This window comes from Branchiostoma lanceolatum, chromosome 8 (genome assembly GCF_035083965.1).
Source record: "Branchiostoma lanceolatum isolate klBraLanc5 chromosome 8, klBraLanc5.hap2, whole genome shotgun sequence".
Lineage (NCBI taxonomy): Eukaryota > Metazoa > Chordata > Leptocardii > Amphioxiformes > Branchiostomatidae > Branchiostoma > Branchiostoma lanceolatum.
In genome coordinates, this window is record NC_089729.1 from 17,153,649 (window position 1) to 17,159,264 (window position 5,616).

At 39.0% G+C, this 5,616-nt stretch overlaps 1 long non-coding RNA gene across 1 annotated transcript; it reads left to right on the forward strand.

The window, feature by feature from the left end:
- Nucleotides 1-905: 905 nt before the first annotated feature.
- LOC136440760 (uncharacterized) lies at nucleotides 906-3,567 on the forward strand. Its single transcript, XR_010756707.1, has 2 exons — nucleotides 906-1,595; nucleotides 2,067-3,567. It is a non-coding gene; the product is annotated as an uncharacterized lncRNA (long non-coding RNA).
- Nucleotides 3,568-5,616: the final 2,049 nt, after the last annotated feature.

Consider the following 5,616-nt stretch of genomic DNA (forward strand, 5'->3'; position numbering starts at 1 on the left):
TTTAGCAACCTTTGAACCATTGCTGATGCCACGCGTGTGTCCCTGGTGACTACATTAGAGAACTGAAGATGATTGAGTAGTGCTGCGTATCTAAACGTAACGTCAGGTACAGGTACAGGTACCGGTACAGAGGGTTAGGTGCAGGTCCGGACCTGTACCTGGACCTGAACAATTTTGAAAATGTACATAGGCGACGTATGCTACATAATCTATGAGCTGAATTTATGTATGATGACATAACTTCAACCTTAATGTCAAAAGTATATTTCCACACACACACACACACACACACACACGAACGCTGACAAAAACATAACCTTCTTGGCGAAGGTAACAAGCAAAACTTAAAGTTAAAATTAAAATGCAAAGAATGAACAGATGCTTCCACATGAACAATGTATAAGATTTTATAAGTGTATATAATTAAACTGCTAATTTGGATAGATCTATTATCAATTTGTGAGCGGACGAAACAGGAGTTTAGCCAGATGAGATGACCTCTGCCCTGTGACGTCATACTGCATCAGACAAGTGGGCATGTGACAAGTTAGAAATTCGTACATGTCAATATATATACGAATTTTTAACTTGTCGTATGTATGCAGAAATGGTGATAAGTTGCAAGAAATGTCAGCAAGATGCACATGTCCATTCGCTCCGACAGGCACACACTGTTTTTACCTTCGCCAAAGAGGCTTTGTTTTGGTAGCGTTGTTGTGTAACTATGCTTTTTGTTTTCAATTCGACGCTGAAAAGTATAACACAAGAAGCTATGATTGGATGGTCATGAAATTTAGCATGTGTTTAGGTCTAGATCTTCTCTTGTCTTGTCGTGTCTTATGGAAGAAATTGTTAGATTGGGGCCCCCCGGCGACTTTCTTTATTCTTCTTCCCAATTGAGGAGGGAGAAATTTTGAAGCAGGGTTTCCAAGAAGTACCAGCAGTAGAGTTTGTTTAGTCACGAAAGTACCTGTTACTTGCTCGAGGCTAAACAAGGAGCCCACCCATCATCATTAAATTACTCGAAACAAAGAAAACTTTTAAGACAATTAACGTTATGTGTATAAAGACAGGAAAAAAGAGAGCAGAATGAGGATAAGTGTATGGAATACCTAGGTACCCGTTCATATGTTTGTTGCCCTCTATAACACAGGAGACACTAAAGACAACTAAGTATGTAGGTAATGATGGTATTTTGATATGACAACTGCGGTGGCCATGCATATATCCAATTATAACCCGCCAACCGGTCCGACCGGCGTAGTAACAAAGGATGTATGGCAGTCCCTGCGGCGAGACAAACAAGGCACGAGATTTGATCTTTTGTGTGTACAGAAATATATCCCTCCTTTTATAAAGCGTCAGCATACCTGGATTAGACTCAAAGAAACGAACTTTATAATGGCGGACGATCTGGTCAACTGGCGGTTACTTCTTGGCCTCTTCCTGTTCGGACTAAACCAGTTCTTGGTGATTTTTTTCATCAAAACGGCTGGACTGGTCGACAGTGTGCCCTGTAGAGCGGGAGAGAAGTCGGCGCCGATTCGCAGAGAAGTAAGAGCTCGAGCCGACATGCAGGACTTCCCAACGTCAGAGTAAGTCTAAAACCAAACTATTTTGGATCAAACTTACTATTATGGACGTATTTCATGTGATTATGGGGTTGAAAGGTTTTAGAGGGTGGAGTGATTCATAGCATGTCGACAGGTGTTTGGGGGTACAATTATTCTGTTGTCAAATGTCACGAATTGTGATTGACTGCATGAAACTGATGGTATGTCAGGAGTAGAGGTTTTCTCATTTGAAAATGAAATTTAATTCCTTTTCATGTAATACAGCCACCACAAGAACTAAAAGTGATATATTCAAAGACGAAACAAAGTACTGACATACTCGAAGTACAAACTTATCTGACTAAAGAAAGTAAGCGAATAGTGGCGCTAGAATGCCTTTCCTAAAATCGGAATTACCGAGCTATCATGTTGTTATTGCCGTTGTTATTTTGCTGTTGTGAATGTTGGATACCATGTACTAGAATAACAAACAAATTTTTTCATTATTCCCAGGGGCACCTATTCTAACCCATTGGATGACAAACAAGACATATTGAAGAGAGCAGACAAAACGTGGAACAGGCTTCAAAGCGACTTGCACGAGAAAGGCCTGGAAAAGTTTTTCAGGAACAAGAAAACGTACAAACATGATGCAGCAAGACAAAACTTCGAACACTCACCAGACGACCGTGTGGCGGACATTGCTGGAAGGACAGGCTTCAATCATGCAAAGATTGGAATTTCCAGGCATAAAAAAGAAGCCCTGAGGAAACATCCTTCACTTCAGAAAATCATATCTAAAATATAGTACATGTAAATCATAAGACGACATCCTGACCAAAAGTTCACTGGATGTAATATTAACTATGGGCAGTGGATGATAAATGTAGCTTAGGTTCGTTTTATGTACAAGCAAATAAGATTACGGCCACTTGTTTACTCGGCATAATATTCATAATTAACACGTATAAGGTCGTGTTCGTGTATAATATTCAGTATACAGTTTTCACGTAACTGTGCATCGGAAAAGAATTGTATGTAATGGACAGGATTTGGATACAACGTTGACCAAACATCCATCAGATAAAGGAATAAATTATCCATTTATTATACATTATTATACATGTAAATACAGGGCAACAACCCCTCCATATGTCCAACAACGCTGAAGCTGATCATGAGGCACCAGGTCGGCCAAGGTTTTCAGTTTTTGGTGCCAGTTTTTGTCTAGTTGTTGTTGACACTATTTTTGACAGTTGACTACTCTATCACTGCTTGATACAAAATGTACAGGTAATTCAACAGCCAGATCGCCGGTAGTCTTGTTTATGTACATTTATTACGGGTACGTGCTGTGAAACGCACACATGTCAGCCAACATCAACTATTACAAGAGTGGTTTAGTTGTGTCAGCAATAATTCAAAAGTGTCCCTTCTTCACAAATCCAAAAATCATTATCTACAAGAAAACTATCTTCATGATGTGAAGAATGTTGAAATCCGTAAAGCGATAACACAGTTAAGAATTAGTAGCCATAGATTGAATATAGAGACAGGTAGATACATGTTCTTTAATGTAGCTCCCGACCAAAGGTTTTGCACATTCTGCCAAATCGAATTGAAGATGAGTTTCACTTCATTATGGAATGCACTAAATATGATGCTCTACGCGATGAGTTATTCACCTCTCTCAATTCAAGTACTTCAGATGTTAAGACACTCAATGCCACAGATAGATTTGACTATATATTTAGATGCAACAGCTCGTACAGTGTTAAGATAGGCAAATATATAAAAGATTGTTTTGTTATTAGAAAAAATAATGATAATCAAAATTAGCCCAACTTGAATCATGTAAAACCTAAGATAGTCATTTTGTTGTAGTGAATAGTTTTATCCCATGCTTATGTCTTGTTCTATGTTTACTGTTGTTGCCATACTTTGTACCTGCTACAATAGTCGCGCAATGAAGTTCTTCTATAATGAATAAAACATGATGTAAGTGTAACGCCAATCCTCAGTGAGTCATGTCTCCTTTTCATTCAAAACACTGAAATGGGTGTTTAGCAATACAAAGGCTGAATGATTTCTGGAATGAAATGGGAGAGAAAAATATAAGAAAGTGTTTTCAGCCCCTAAAAATTGATTTCTTCTGGACCAATCATCTACACTCTCCCTTTCAGACAACTCGGAGATGTGGGCTTGGTAAATCATTATCTCCATGAAAAATGGAGATATAGTTTTGGGTGTGTCTGTCTGTTTGTCTGTCTGTTTGTTTGTTTGCTACTCTAGTCAGCATAACTCCAGAACCTCTTGATTGATTACAATGATATTTGGTATGTGGGCAGGTGTTGTGAAGCCGAAGTTCAAGGTTGATTTGGGGCCCCCTAGTATGTGACCTTGGTACTGCAGCAGAACTTCTATTTTTGTATCTTTTGACTTGGACGTGCTATGGTCTTGATTTTTGGGTGGCAGATAGCTTGTGATGTAATTAAGAAGTGATTTAGATCTGGGCCCCCTAGCAGCTTGCTCTGGAACGGCAGGGGTGTTATTGTGAAAATTTTCTAAGGAGAATAACTGAACAAAGGAACGACGGATTTCCATGATATTTAGTATACAGGTAGCTTAGACAGAGATGTACACAATAAAGTGCAAAGTATGCTCATTGGGACTTAATTTTTTTATTCTGTGGAGAACAGAAACATCCACGGGAGGGGGGGGGGGGTGGATAAACAAGTGTGACTCCCGGTAAAGCCTGAAGTGACTGGCTTCCCCGAGGGCTTAGGGTTCGCGGCTAATTAACATTTTTAACCCGTCGGCGCCCAAATCACCTTTTATTCCGCCATCTACAAAATGCTACACGGGAGACTTGGTCAAACGGATTGAAGGAAAAAAGTTGATTCCATTTGATTACTTCTGCGGGAAATTCGTTAAGTCTAGAGTATCAGTCGTTATGTCGGCGTAAGAAGTCAATTACGACTGACCTATTAAGCCAAGGGGGCAGAACCTTTTTGACACAGTTCTGTGTCAAATATTTCACACATGACAACACATACATCTCGGTCACAACAACAATTTTTTTGCGACGCCTCATGAGTGAAGCCTGTTGTATGGCATTATGCTCGCTTTCAAAATACTGTACGTCTGTGCAAAAGTACACATAGGGAATTGATTTTGGCTACTCCTCATGGGAATACTAGTATTGCTGACACATAGCAAATACAGCAGCTTGTGCATACGACTTTGGGCATAAGAAATCATTCTGAGCACTTTATAGTTATCTTTTCTTTCTTGTACTCAAGAAAAAATTTAGCTGTTATTTCTTACAGAATTGTCGGTTGCATTACAGGTCTGATACAACATACTTACAAAGACAGTCTTTTCTGTTTATTGTCATAGGAAAGCGTTTTTAACATACTTGTAACATGATTGATACTGACAATCATTTCTTTTTAATTGATGACTGTTGAAAAAGAAAAGGTCTACTTATAGAAAATTGAATTAGGCATTACAGCTGGTTCCTACGATAAGCATATTAAAATGGCCATGCGAAATCTTAAAGGAACCCCAAGCAATTTTAGAGCCCGAAAATCGGATTTTGAAAGTCAATCTATTTAGTCATTTCTATACAATGATTAGTTCAGACAACACTATTACAATGTATAGCAACGTCCATAATGCAAAAATATGACGTTTTTTTGTGATGTGAGAACCCGCTGTTACAATCGTTGCCGGAGTTTTTGTAGGCTCGCGAAACTACGGGAATCATTGTATGGGAATCATTTCTGCGCAGTTTTAAAATGCTCAAAGTGTTACGTTATTACGCAAATTAGCTAAACAGTGTTAGTAAGTGTCACTACCATAAAGATCTCAGCATTTCTTTATTTCCATTTTTTGGGCCCTGATATTGCTTTGGTTTCCTTTAACTGAACAGCCCTTGTACAGACGACAAAGCATGGAGACAACATGCCACACCTAAATGAGCTGTCACCTAATCACGCGTGAAGTGACAACTGGATTAACAGGTTTGGCCAATGATGGCCCTCGGCCTAAATATACTCAC